The following is a 12,351-nucleotide window of genomic DNA, read 5'->3' on the forward strand; positions in this document are numbered from 1 at the left end:
AGATATTGCTGATGATCGAGTCCTCAAGGTGAATCATCTGCAATTATTCATGTCATCTGCTGACTGTGCTCTGATAAGCAGCCTGCCCCGGAGACCGCCTTAACAAATGTCTGCTCATAATGGGGCGCTGGCATGGAGGCCTCACACACACACACACACAGACACACACACACACACACAGACACACACACATGCACACACAGTTATATTGAAGGATATGCCAAGCTATTGGCATGCAGAGACAAAAAGTGTCCTGGTGAGAGGAAATGAGCAGCTCAGTCTCCTGGATGCTTACTACACCCATCAGCTACACTGATGAGTGTGCGTCTGTGTGCGTGTGTGTCTGTGTGCGGGTGTGCGATCCAGATTTATCGTTATCCGACCGATTGCTGTGAAGTGCCAAGAGGGCTTAGCCCGTCGCAAAACTAAAACCTTAAAATTACACTCTTGCTTGCATGATCTGAGAGCCTCCCTCAGCCACAAAGCCGAACCCCAGAGTGGGTGTGCACACTACAGCACAGCAAAGAAGCTGCGGGGGGCGCTACAAGACGCGGCGGTCTCTGGGTGGATGGTTACGCAGGCAACTCCTGCAGAAAGTCGACCTCCCGCTGGCTGCGACAGTGGGAACTGGCCCATCGCCGTCCTGCACCCAGGACGGGCGGGATGGACGGTCCCGTTTCCTTTCCGCCAAAGCCAGAAACTGCAAGGGCGGTTATGGCGGCAGACTGTGTTCGACAAACAAAGTTAGCATCCATCCATCCATTACCCGAACCGCCTATCCTGCTCTCAGGGTGGCGGGGACGCGGGAGCCTATCCCAGCAGTCACTGGGCGGCAGGCGGGGAGACACCCTGGGCCATCATAGGGCACTTGTATATAATCACAAACTTTTGAACATCTCCACGGTGGAAATCTACAAGAAGCTAATCAGAAACAGTTGGGATGGTACGCTAAATCACAACTGAAAACGGTGACTCCTAGATGATCTTTGACCTCTACCGCACACATTTTATTGTTTTGTTTTTTTTTCAAAATAAACACTTATTTCAACTTTGATTCTGACAAGATCTTGCAACAAAAGTTGGGACAGTGAAGCATTTACCACCCTGTAATGCTGCCATTACGTTCCACAACACCTGAAGGCCGTTTAGGGACTGACGGCATCAGGTGATGAAGTGTTTTAGGTGTCATTTTGTCCCGTTCTCCCTGAAAACAAGTAAGGTGTGCAACAGTGCGGGGTCTTCGTTGGCTCATTTTGCGTTTCAAAAGGCTTCACACATTCTGTATTGGGGACAGGTCGGGTCTGCAGGCAGGTTGGGTCTGCAGGCAGGTTGGGTCTGCAGGCAGGTCGGGTCTGCAGGCAGGTCGGGTCTGCAGGCAGGTCTGGTCTGCAGGCAGGTCTGGTCTGGTCTGCAGGGAGGTCTGGTCTGCAGCCAGGTTGGGTCTGCAGCCAGGTTGGGTCTGCAGGCAGGTTGGGTCTGCAGGCAGGTCTGGTCTGCAGCCAGGTTGGGTCTGCAGGCAGGTCTGGTCTGCAGCCAGGTTGGGTCTGCAGGCAGGTTGGGTCTGCAGGCAGGTTGGGTCTGCAGCCAGGTCGGGTCTGCAGCCAGGTCGGGTCTGCAGGCAGGTCGGGTCTGCAGCCAGGGCGGGTCTGCAGCCAGGTCGGGTCTGCAGGCAGGTCGGGTCTGCAAGGCAGGTCAGGTCTGCAAGGCAGGTCGGGTCTGCAGGCAGGTCGAGTCTGCAGGCAGGTCGGGTCTGCAAGGCAGGTCAGGTCTGCAAGGCAGGTCAGGTCTGCAAGGCAGGTCGGGTCTGCAGGCAGGTCGGGTCTGCAAGGCAGGTCGGGTCTGCAGGCAGGTCGAGTCTGCAGGCAGGTCGGGTCTGCAGGCAGGTCGGGTCTGCAAGGCAGGTCAGGTCTGCAAGGCAGGTCAGGTCTACAGCCAGGTCAGTCGGCACCCTCTTCCTCTGCAGACGTGGCTCTGTCATGTGTGCTGGATGTGGTCTTGTTGCAGTATGCAGGGGCGTCCCTGGAAAAGAGGTCGTCTTGAAGGTAAAATGTGTTGCTCCAAAATCTCTCTGTGTGCTTTTCAGCAGTAATGGCGCCATCAGAGAAGTGTAAGCTACCTTTGCCACGGGCACTGACTCGGCTCCATGCCTTCTGGACTTGTTGCTGGTAGCAGTCTGGATGGTCCTTTTCTTCTTTGATCCGGAACACACGGTGTCCATCCCCTCCCCCCCCCCACCCCACCCAAAAAAACCCAAACTGAAATACTGACTCGTCTGACCACAACACTCGTTCCCATTGTGTGACGGTCCATCCCAGATGCCTCGGAGCCGGGAGGAGTTGACGATGCTCCTGCACACGGTTAACACGAGCCTTCCTTCTGGCACAGCACATTTTGTATTTTTTGGGGGGGGATTTTTTTCCCCTCCTTTTTCTCCCCAATTGTATGCGGCCAATTACCCCACTCTTCCGAGCCGTCCCGGTCGCTGCTCCGCCCCCTCTGCTGACCCGGGGAGGGCTGCAGACTACCGCACGCCTCCTCCCATACATGTGGAGTCGCCAGCCGCTTCTTTTCACCTGACCTGACAGGGAGGAGTTTCACCAGTCTGTCCAGAGGGTCTCCCCGCCTGCCGCCCAGTGACTGCTGGGATAGGCTCCAGCATCCCCGCCACTCTGAGAGAGCAGGGTGAGCGGTTTGGACAACGGATGGACGGCCCTAAATCGCCCCGTCCGAACTATTTTGGATCGTGTCGCAGGCCTGAATGGCAGGAACGGACATGTATTTAAAATGAAACGAAGCTGTGTTCATACCGTCTGCAATTAAATACAAGTTAATTTAGAAATCACTGATTTTTTTTTATTTTTTGGCAGTTTCCATACCGGTCCAACTTTCTCTGAGTTGGGTTTGTAAATGTGATTTGAAGCAACCACGACTTTTACTGCACTGCTAACACCAGTGCTGTTTAATGACAGACACATGAGATGTATGCGGACTTGCTGTGTACGGTTACCACCGCCGCGCACGTTCATTTTTGGAAAAGCTCGCGCCTCCCCGTTCCAGAACAAATCAGCAGGACGCGGCGGTAACGTGACTTTTATTGCGGCATTAGAAACTGGGCTGATATTATCTGGTTTGATCTGTTCTGGTGCAGCGATTTGAGAGTTAACGTTGTGTCTGTTCTAAAAGCTAAATAGCCATGGCACGGACAGCATTTTTGTTTCTAGCCCACATTTAAAGAGTTCCACATGTTGTGGGATCTGTTTCTTGTGTCTCTCTTTGAACCGATGTAGGATCTGTTTCTGCACACTGACAGCGTCACGAGAAATCCGACGTGTGCAAAGTCTTATAATATCCACACTGAACATCACATATAGGAGCAAGTTTGCACACACAATCAACGTAAGCGCCTATAGACATCTACACAGACGCAAGCAGCCATTATAGGGGGTGGGAAGATGGACATTTCATGTCACAGTTATCCTGGCCAAAATACTGGCATCCCGGTAATCATCAAAATAGTGTAACGTGCATGGATAAGTAGCCACGTTGGTCCTTGACTAACGGGTCGGACCCTTTAGTCCAGTGGTTCTCAACCTTTTTGGGGTCCTGGACCCCCTGCGTATTTTTGGTCTACCCTGAGGACCCCTCCACCTGATCTTGGGGGAGGGGGGTTGCAATTTGATAGAAACAGTAGAAACTGCATGTTAAATTGCATTATAGCATTTATTCACTCTTTGGGGCAAAAATAAGAGCTTTCAGTTGTAACTTAGATATAGTTAACAAAACAGAATTCTTATGCAGTAACTTTCAGATATATGTAACAACACAGAATATGTATTCAGTAACTTTCAGATATATGTAACAAAACAGAATTCTTATGCAGTAACTTTCAGATATATGTAACAAAACAGAATATGTATTCAGTAACTTTCAGATATATGTAACAACACAGAATATGTATTCAGTAACTTTCAGATATATGTAACAAAACAGAATATGTATTCAGTAACTTTCAGATATATGTAACAACACAGAATATGTATTCAGTAACTTTCAGATATATGTAACAAAACAGAATATGTATTCAGTAACTTTCAGATATATGTAACAAAACAGAATATGTATTCAGTAACTTTCAGATATATGTGACAAAACAGAATATGTATTCAGTAACTTTCAGATATATGTAACGAAACAGAATATGTATTCAGTAACTTTCAGATATATGTAACAACAGAGTTTTTATGCAGTAACTTTTAACAACGCAAACGGGAGCGAGATCTCTTATTAAAATACAATAAATTACACTTGTGAAACAGATGTAATTAGAGAAAAAAGTCCTGTTACCCTTTATAGTTTAGGTAGATAAAGGTCTCAGTCACATTTGAGTAAAATAATCCTATTTCCATAAATGTCATAGGATCTTTTTTTTTTTAAAAGATATTTTATTTTCACGGACCCCTTGCAATTACACCACGGACCACTAGGGGTCCGCGGACCCCCGGTTGAGAAACACTGCTAGTCGACTGGTTAACGTCCTGCTTCCAGTCCATTTCTGTCGCGTTTAGTGAAGCGTAATCTGCACAGACAGCTGTTTAAATCACAATAATATATGAATAATAATAATAATAATAATAACAGACAGCTGAAAATGTGTTTTGATCCTATTAACCGTATCTACACTGATTGATCAAGGCCCCCAGTCCGTCTGTGAGCTTGCCTGCTTCACTACAGGAAGACTTAAATTTGATTTTCTTTACGATCCCAGCTGCGCCCCCCAAACCCTGTTACGGGTCCCAGAGGGCTGGATCCCATCAGCAGGTAATAGCCGTGGACAGCCCGCAAGGAACAGGGGGACACGAGGAATATGGCGACGAGGGGCCGTGTTTGCTGTGATCTGCGGTTCTGCCAGTCAGCATCTTTTCAAACCACAATTGAATTAAACAATTAAAACAGAATAATACTGCAGCGAATTCGGGGGGACAACGCAACCACAGGAACTGCCGCGGCCGGGAAGCGAACCCGTGTCGCCCGCACCGCGGAAGACATCGCTAACCGCTCGGCTAAAGGGTCACATTCGTTAGAAGGCGGCCCGCGTGTCTACTTATCCATGCACGTGACAATACTAATTAGCGTTCGACGCATTTACACACCAATACCACACCAAAAACATAGTCTCGATGACTGCTACCACGGTGGTTACCAGTGCACCCCTCTCAGAGATGACCGGAAGCCATGACTTTGTAAAACACGTCCACATGGCCGAGTCTGAATCACCCGAACGACACAAAATGAAACGGGCGAAAGTGCGGGCGGCCGCCTCGCCTCGCTGACTTCCATCACAACTCGCTCACCGTGCTCCAGCCCCATCCACACGAGTAGCGCCATGTAACTTCTGTTCATTCCCACTTCCTTTTTACACCAAAACCAAGGGCTAACATGTCTGACGGATTCGTAAACCATTACACAAGACCGACCTGTCAGGACCGGGGGTGGGGGGGGGTGGGGAGGAGGGACGGTGTTCGCTCCGTTCTGCTCTGTGTTCCGCAGCTCTGCTCGTCAGCATCTTCTTCTTCTTCTTCTGCTTCTTCTTCTTCTGCTTCTTCTTCTTCTTCTTCTTGATATTTATTGACGGTTGGCAAACAACGAATTGATTCATTACCGCCATCAACTGGCATGTATGGAGTGTAGAGCAGAATGTATATTAGCTACCCTATTCCACCCCCCCCCAAAACCCCCCCAAAAAACCCTCAAATCTTCTCAATCAACTTAGTTACTCTAAGATACTGAACTACTCGTCAGCATCTGATGCGAAACGGCAGCTTTCTACGCCACCTAGCGCAAAACCCCCTCGCTGACAGCGCCCCCCTGAGGTGAAGACTAGAGCAGCGTTCATTTGAAAGTATTGATAGCTAAAAATCAAACAATATTCAAGAAAGTAAAAAGTAAATGAATTCAGTATATCACAAAATTATGACCATATATTTAGTGGACCTCACGGTAACCCCCCCCCCCCCAAAAAAAACGTACGTGACGTGAAAAGAGGGCAGTGGTTGTTTGGAATACAGACAAACGTGTATATTAACAATATGTTCAATCAAAATTTAACAAAACGTTACCAATTTTCTACCACGCTTCAATGCTAGCAGTTTGTACCGCTCAGAACACGGTAGAGGCTAGTTCCCATCGATGCAGAGAACGGAAATGGAGTAGAGAACGGTCAACTGAGCATGCGCGAAATGCCTCTACCACGCCGCCGCACGCCCCGCGTAGCATCCAGGCGCTGGGATTCTAGGAAGACCCGCCCCTACTCTGCGTCTGATTAGCTAACTTTAACCCTAACCCCGCCCTAACCCTAACCCTAACCCTAACCCCGCCCTAACCCTAACCCTAACCCTAACCCCGCCCTAACCCTAACCCTAACCCCGCCCTAACCCTAACCCTAACCCTAACCCTAACCCCGCCCTAACCCTAACCCTAACCCTAACCCCGCCCTAACCCTAACCCTAACCTACCCAAACAACGGAGGCGACGAGTACTTGCGCATGCTCAGTTGACCGTTCTCTGCATCGACGGGAACTAGCCTCTACCCTCAGAACAGTCGTCAACTTCCGGGTGGGTGGGCGTTTAGGGAACACGGAGTCAGTGTGGATTGGATGACAGAAAGCGTACACGCGGCTTACGACTCGTTCACGCCTCGCTTCCGGTGGGGATTCCTGGTTAGAGCCAATCCTTATCCCGAAGTCGCGGGTCTGACTAGCCGACAGCTTTTCAAGTCACTCCTGTGAGGATATTCTCAGTTATCTTCATAATGGAGATTCACCACGATCAACTTGTCCTGAGTGTTTTTTTTTTAAATCATCCCTTCCCTAGCAGCCATGCACTTATAAGTATAAATACACATCAACTACTCACACGAAAAGCCCACATACCACTCCAGAAACTCCAGCTTATGTTCCCCAGCCAGCCAGGCCCATGGTGAGAAAGGGAGGCCCACCACAATGGCACGGTTCTTTATACGGTGGATGTTTTCGACCAATTCAGTCAACCAGCTTTCCTCCTCTCTCCCTTTCTCTGCTCCTGTAGACCTCCTACCCCCCCCCACACACACACACATGCACACAGATGGACAAGTGCCCAAAGGAGAAAGAGGGAAAGAGGGAGAGAGAGAGAGAGAGAGAGAGAGAGAGAGAGAGAGAATCCGCCACCCATAAATGAGGATTAGCACGGCGAGGCAAGGAAGGAGGAGGTTTTAAGTGTGTGTTGTGCTTTTCCCCATTGTAAGACCGGCTGATGAAAAGCCCTCTGACTGATATGCTGCAGTTGTTGTGGCTGTGACCCTGCGACCTCTCCGGGGCAGGAAATGTAAGCCAGCTCTGCACTTGTTGTGGACACTCCAGTTTCTGGAGACCCCGCTGTGGGCAAGAACACACACACACACACACATCCATGTAATGTGTTACAAAGCTGTGCAAGATGCCCCTTATTAAATAGGTTAAGACAAGTCAAGTTTCTTTGTAGGGCCCTACATCACAGTCATATTGTCGGAGGGCTTTACAGTTAGAGCGAGAAACAGGTAGATACAGTAAACATCAGTGGACGACACCTTCTACCCTTATGCCCTCTATTCGGGTCAGGGCAATGGTAGCTTCTGATTGTTCTCCTCTCTGAACTCTTGCCCTCAGTACTTCGACAATGGTGGAGACCGAAATATGCAGTGGTGGGCTGTCAGGGCTTTATCTGCTGGCTCTTTCAAAATCAGAATCATAATTTGTTTTTAATAGTTGAATTGAAGTGCGCCTGAAATGTGTCTGAATGCAATTACTTGTTTTCTTTTTGGGCTGAGCAGAGATTCCCTACGTCATTTAAACGCGTCACAGCTCCTTGGACCAGCATTAGTGGTATTGCTAGACTTCCCCTTCAGCCCGCCGCTGCAAACTTTGAGTGACCGTATCATCAGCCAATCAAATGTCTATGTGTAGTGACGGAACGCCCCATGGCCCTGTGACGTATCGGCGCTAGCCCCGGTGTCGTCATCAAGTTTGAGTTTGATCCTTTGGCGGGTTGTGAGCGAACTAAGCGCAATGGCCGCCGCCTCCGCAGCTACTGACGATCTACTTTGTGTTTTTTTTTGTGAACCTGGTAGGATTTTCTCTATTTTTTTTTACACATTCTCCCAAACGGATTTAAATTACTAGATGCATTTTGCGAGAAAGGCTGCCACGAATCTCTCAAGTGGGGCGGAACTTCAACTCCAGGTTGGTGTGCGCTCCTGTCGAATTGAAGGCGGTGCACTGATAATATCGTGGCTATACCTTGTTGAATTTGGGCGAGTGCCCGGTGAACACCACTGTAGCGAATTCGGGGGCAGCCCGGCAACCGCCGCAACCGGGACGCGAACCCGGGTCTCCAGCACCACGGGCGACTGCGCTAACCAGTCGGCCAAGGGCTAGCTAGCGAGTCCAGTCATTCGTGGTCGGTACGCTACTACCCCCATCCTTCGGGGAGCAATACACCAGCTCCCTTCACGCCTCAGAGTTGCTTTAAGTTGTCTAATGCTGTATGCAGCGTGTGTTGGTCATCTGGTCTTGTCTGGAGTTCCCTGCTCCGCTCGTCTCCGAGTGACGGCGTAAACCTATTCGCAGTATACGTCATGTTCGTCCTGCAAGGGTAATTAAATACTTGCAACTGCTGCCTTCTTTCGAAGACGAACTTACTCTAGCGTGTGTCACTATCAGACTTTGAGCAACTTGGTCAGATAACATTTGGAAGGTCTAGAACAGTGTTTCTCAACCCAGTCCTCAAGGAACCCCTATCCCGCAGATTTTCATTGTAACCCTGCACAGGTAGCCCTGCTTGTACTTACTCGACCAATCATCTCGCAGCACTTAATTATGCAAGGTGTGCAACATCTGACAAATGTCATTGCTGATTGTCTGAATAACTACAAACAGGTACCTATTCAGGGTTGCAAAGAAAATATGCAGGATAGGGGTTCCTTGAGGACTGGGTTGAGAAACACTGGTCTAGAAGAGCCGCACGATTAAATTATTTTATCCCGCTCAAGGTAGAGGAGGAGGGCTAGACCGGAAGTTAGCTGGCTCAGCCGGCGCCGGCAGAAGGCTCTGCTACGCGCATGCTCTATAGGCTCTGGGCCCGGTGGGGGATTATTCCCCAGGATCTGGGCGACTGGGCGGGTGACTCGAAAACCCGACTGTCTTTAGTGAGTGACTCGGACAAACTCGAGTCAGTAAAGAGAACGGGACCCCCCATCACTGCTGAGCGCGCCGTGGGGAGTCGTCTTCGTGTCACGGGGTGTGCGCGCGCATTCTTGGTTGCTGAGCGTCATAAAGGAAGAGCTGATGGTGATGCTGCAGTAGCCGCTGTAGTGCACAGTGGTGTGTGTTGTGGTTGTGGAAGATCGGCTGTCTTGTTTGTGTTGATCCAGTAGTGCCTATAGTGTGTGAATAATACAACATTACTGCTACACGAAGTCCTACTAAATCCTAACAGGTTTCCTTTTTTTTTCTTGTAGCCTTTTAAAAAAAATTATATATCCCTTAAAACCTGCTAATGATGGCTAAGGTTTGAAATCAGACAATGCTCCTACAGTTCATAATCCCGGAGTTATTCATACGTCCGAATCTATTTTGAAATCCCTTGTTATCCTATACTGGCGACTGACCTGCTCATCTTTGAGGGGCCTTCGGGGGGCTGCCGACTGCCTGGGAGACACAAATGGAGTCGCATTTTAGCTGTAATGTCCGGCACAGATCAAGTTACCTTGCTCCACTCTACTGTCCCTACAGCCCTCTTACCTACAGCACAGATCAGAGCCGGCCAAGTCACCCCTGGGTGACAAGGGGCAAGTTCACACTGTGACCCCGTACCCCTCCTCCACAACCCCTCAAACGCACATCTACCCAAACTATGTGAAGCCTCCCCAGCTGTGACCCCTTTGGTCAGTGTCATAGGTCAACAGGTCAGGCGAGGGGTCCTAGTGCTGTTATATATCAATTAAAGGCAGGGGATAGCAGAGACAGCCCCCTGCATGAGACAAGGTGCTGGCAACAAACACATGGCCCCTCCTGTCCTCCTGTCTTGTTTCCTGTCCTCTCCTGTCTTGTCCTGTCCTGTTGTTTCCTGTCCTCTCCTGTCTTGTCCTGTCCTGTTGTTTCCTGTCCTCTCCTGTCTTGTCCTGTCCTGTTGTTTCCTGTCCTCTCCTGTCTTGTCCTGTGCTGTTTTCCCTGTCCTCTCCTGTCTTGCCCTGTCCTGTTGTTTCCTGTCCTCTCCTGTCTTGTCCTGTCCTGTTGTTTTCTTTCTTCCCCTGTCTTGTCCTGTTCTGTTGTTTCCTGTCCTCTCCTGTCTTGTCCTGTCCTGTTGTTTCCTGTCCTCTCCTGTCTTGTCCTGTCCTGTTGTTTCCTGTCCTCTCCTGTCTTGTCCTGTCCTGTTGTTTCCTGTCCTCTCCTGTCTTGTCCTGTCCTGTTGTTGCCTGTCTTCCCCTGTCTTGTCCTGTCCTGTTGTTTCCTGTCATCTCCTGTCTTGTCCTGTTCTGTTGTTTCCTGTCCTCTCCTGTCTTGTCCTGTTCTGTTGTTTCCTGTCCTCTCCTGTCTTGTCCTGTCCTGTTGTTTCCTGTCCTCTCCTGTCTTGTCCTGTCCTGTTGTTTCCTGTCCTCTCCTGTTGTTTCCTGTCCTCTCCTGTCTTGTCCTGTCCTGTTGTTTCCTGTCCTCTCCTGTCTTGTCCTGTGCTGTTGTTTCCTGTCCTCTCCTGTCTTGTCCTGCCCTGTTGTTTCCTGTCCTCTCCTGTCTTGTCCTGCCCCGTTGTTTCCTGTCCTCTCCTGTCTTGTCCTGCCCTGTTTTTTCCTGTCCTCTCCTGTCTTGTCCTGTCTTGTTGTTTCTTATCCTCTCCTTTCTTGTCCTGTCTTGTTGTTTCCTGTCCTCTCCTGTCTTGATGTTTCCTGCCCTCTCCTGTCTTGTCCTGTCTTGCTGTTTCCTGCCCTCTCCTGTCTTGTCCTGTCTTGCTGTTTCCTGTCCTCTCCTGTCTTGTCCTGTCTTGATGTTTCCTGCCCTCTCCTGTCTTGTCCTGTCTTGATGTTTCCTGTCCTCTCCTGTCTTGTCCTGTCTTGCTGTTTCCTGTCCTCTCCTGTCTTGTCCTGTCCTGTTGTTTCCTGTCCTCTCCTGTCTTGTCCTGCCCTGTTGTTTCCTGTCCTCTCCTGTCTTGTCCTGTCCTGTTTTTTCCTGTCCTCTCCTGTCTTGTCCTGTCTTGTTGTTTCTTATCCTCTCCTTTCTTGTCCTGTCTTGTTGTTTCCTATCCTCTCCTGTCTTGTCCTGTCTTGATGTTTCCTGTCCTCTCCTGTCTTGTCCTGTCTTGTTGTTTCTTATCCTCTCCTTTCTTGTCCTGTCTTGTTGTTTCCTATCCTCTCCTGTCTTGTCCTGTCTTGCTGTTTCCTGTCCTCTCCTGTCTTGTCCTGTCTTGCTGTTTCCTGTCCTCTCCTGTCCTCTCCTGTCTTGATGTTTCCTGCCCTCTCCTGTCTTGTCCTGTCTTGCTGTTTCCTGTCCTCTCCTGTCTTGTCCTGTCTTGCTGTTTCCTGCCCTCTCCTGTCTTGTCCTGTCTTGATGTTTCCTGCCCTCTCCTGTCTTGTCCTGTCTTGCTGTTTCCTGTCCTCTCCTGTCTTGTCCTGTCTTGCTGTTTCCTGTCCTCTCCTGTCTTGTCCTGTCTTGATGTTTCCTGCCCTCTCCTGTCTTGTCCTGTCTTGCTGTTTCCTGTCCTCTCCTGTCTTGTCCTGTCTTGATGTTTCCTGCCCTCTCCTGTCTTGTCCTGTCTTGCTGTTTCCTGTCCTCTCCTGTCTTGTCCTGTCTTGCTGTTTCCTGTCCTTTCCTGTCTTGTCCTGTCTTGTTGTTTCCTATCCTCTCTTCTTCTTCACTCCTTTTTTATTCAACTATGACACTTTTCAAGCAGTCTTTCAATTATGTGATATTCTATCTGTGTAGACACACACACACACACACACACACACACACACACACACACACACACACACACACACACACGGGTGACAAATTGAGCAATAAACTTGACCCCTAGAGTGAGGGGGTCTGGGGGCTCTGTTATGCTGTGGGGGGCATTTTGCTGGCATGGTTGGGGTCCACTTGTCCCCTCAGAGGGAAGGGTCACTGCAAATCAGTACAAAGTTATCCTGAGTGATCACCTTTATCCTATGACGAGACGTGTCTGTCCTGATGGGAGGGGTCTCTTCCAGGAAGACAACGCCCCCGTCCACAGGACACGAGGGGTCGCGGGATGGTTTTATGAGGATGAAGATGATGCAAATCACATGCTGCAGCCTTCACGGTC

The 12,351-nt window shown here is 49.6% G+C and overlaps 1 protein-coding gene across 3 annotated transcripts in view; it reads left to right on the forward strand.

The window, feature by feature from the left end:
* The window catches only part of epha3 (eph receptor A3), a 181,859-nt gene that overhangs the window by 20,546 nt on the left and 148,962 nt on the right, over window positions 1-12,351 (forward strand). The window contains exon 1 of one of the 3 annotated variants that reach the window (XM_056289270.1): window positions 3,064-3,079. The exons of the other annotated variants lie outside the window; for them this stretch is intronic. The gene's annotated coding sequence lies outside the window, so the exon portion shown is untranslated. Of the gene's footprint in view, window positions 1-3,063; window positions 3,080-12,351 lie in introns of those variants that run through there. 3 annotated transcript variants of the gene reach the window in all.

Source organism: Lampris incognitus, chromosome 11, assembly GCF_029633865.1.
Source record: "Lampris incognitus isolate fLamInc1 chromosome 11, fLamInc1.hap2, whole genome shotgun sequence".
Lineage (NCBI taxonomy): Eukaryota > Metazoa > Chordata > Actinopteri > Lampriformes > Lampridae > Lampris > Lampris incognitus.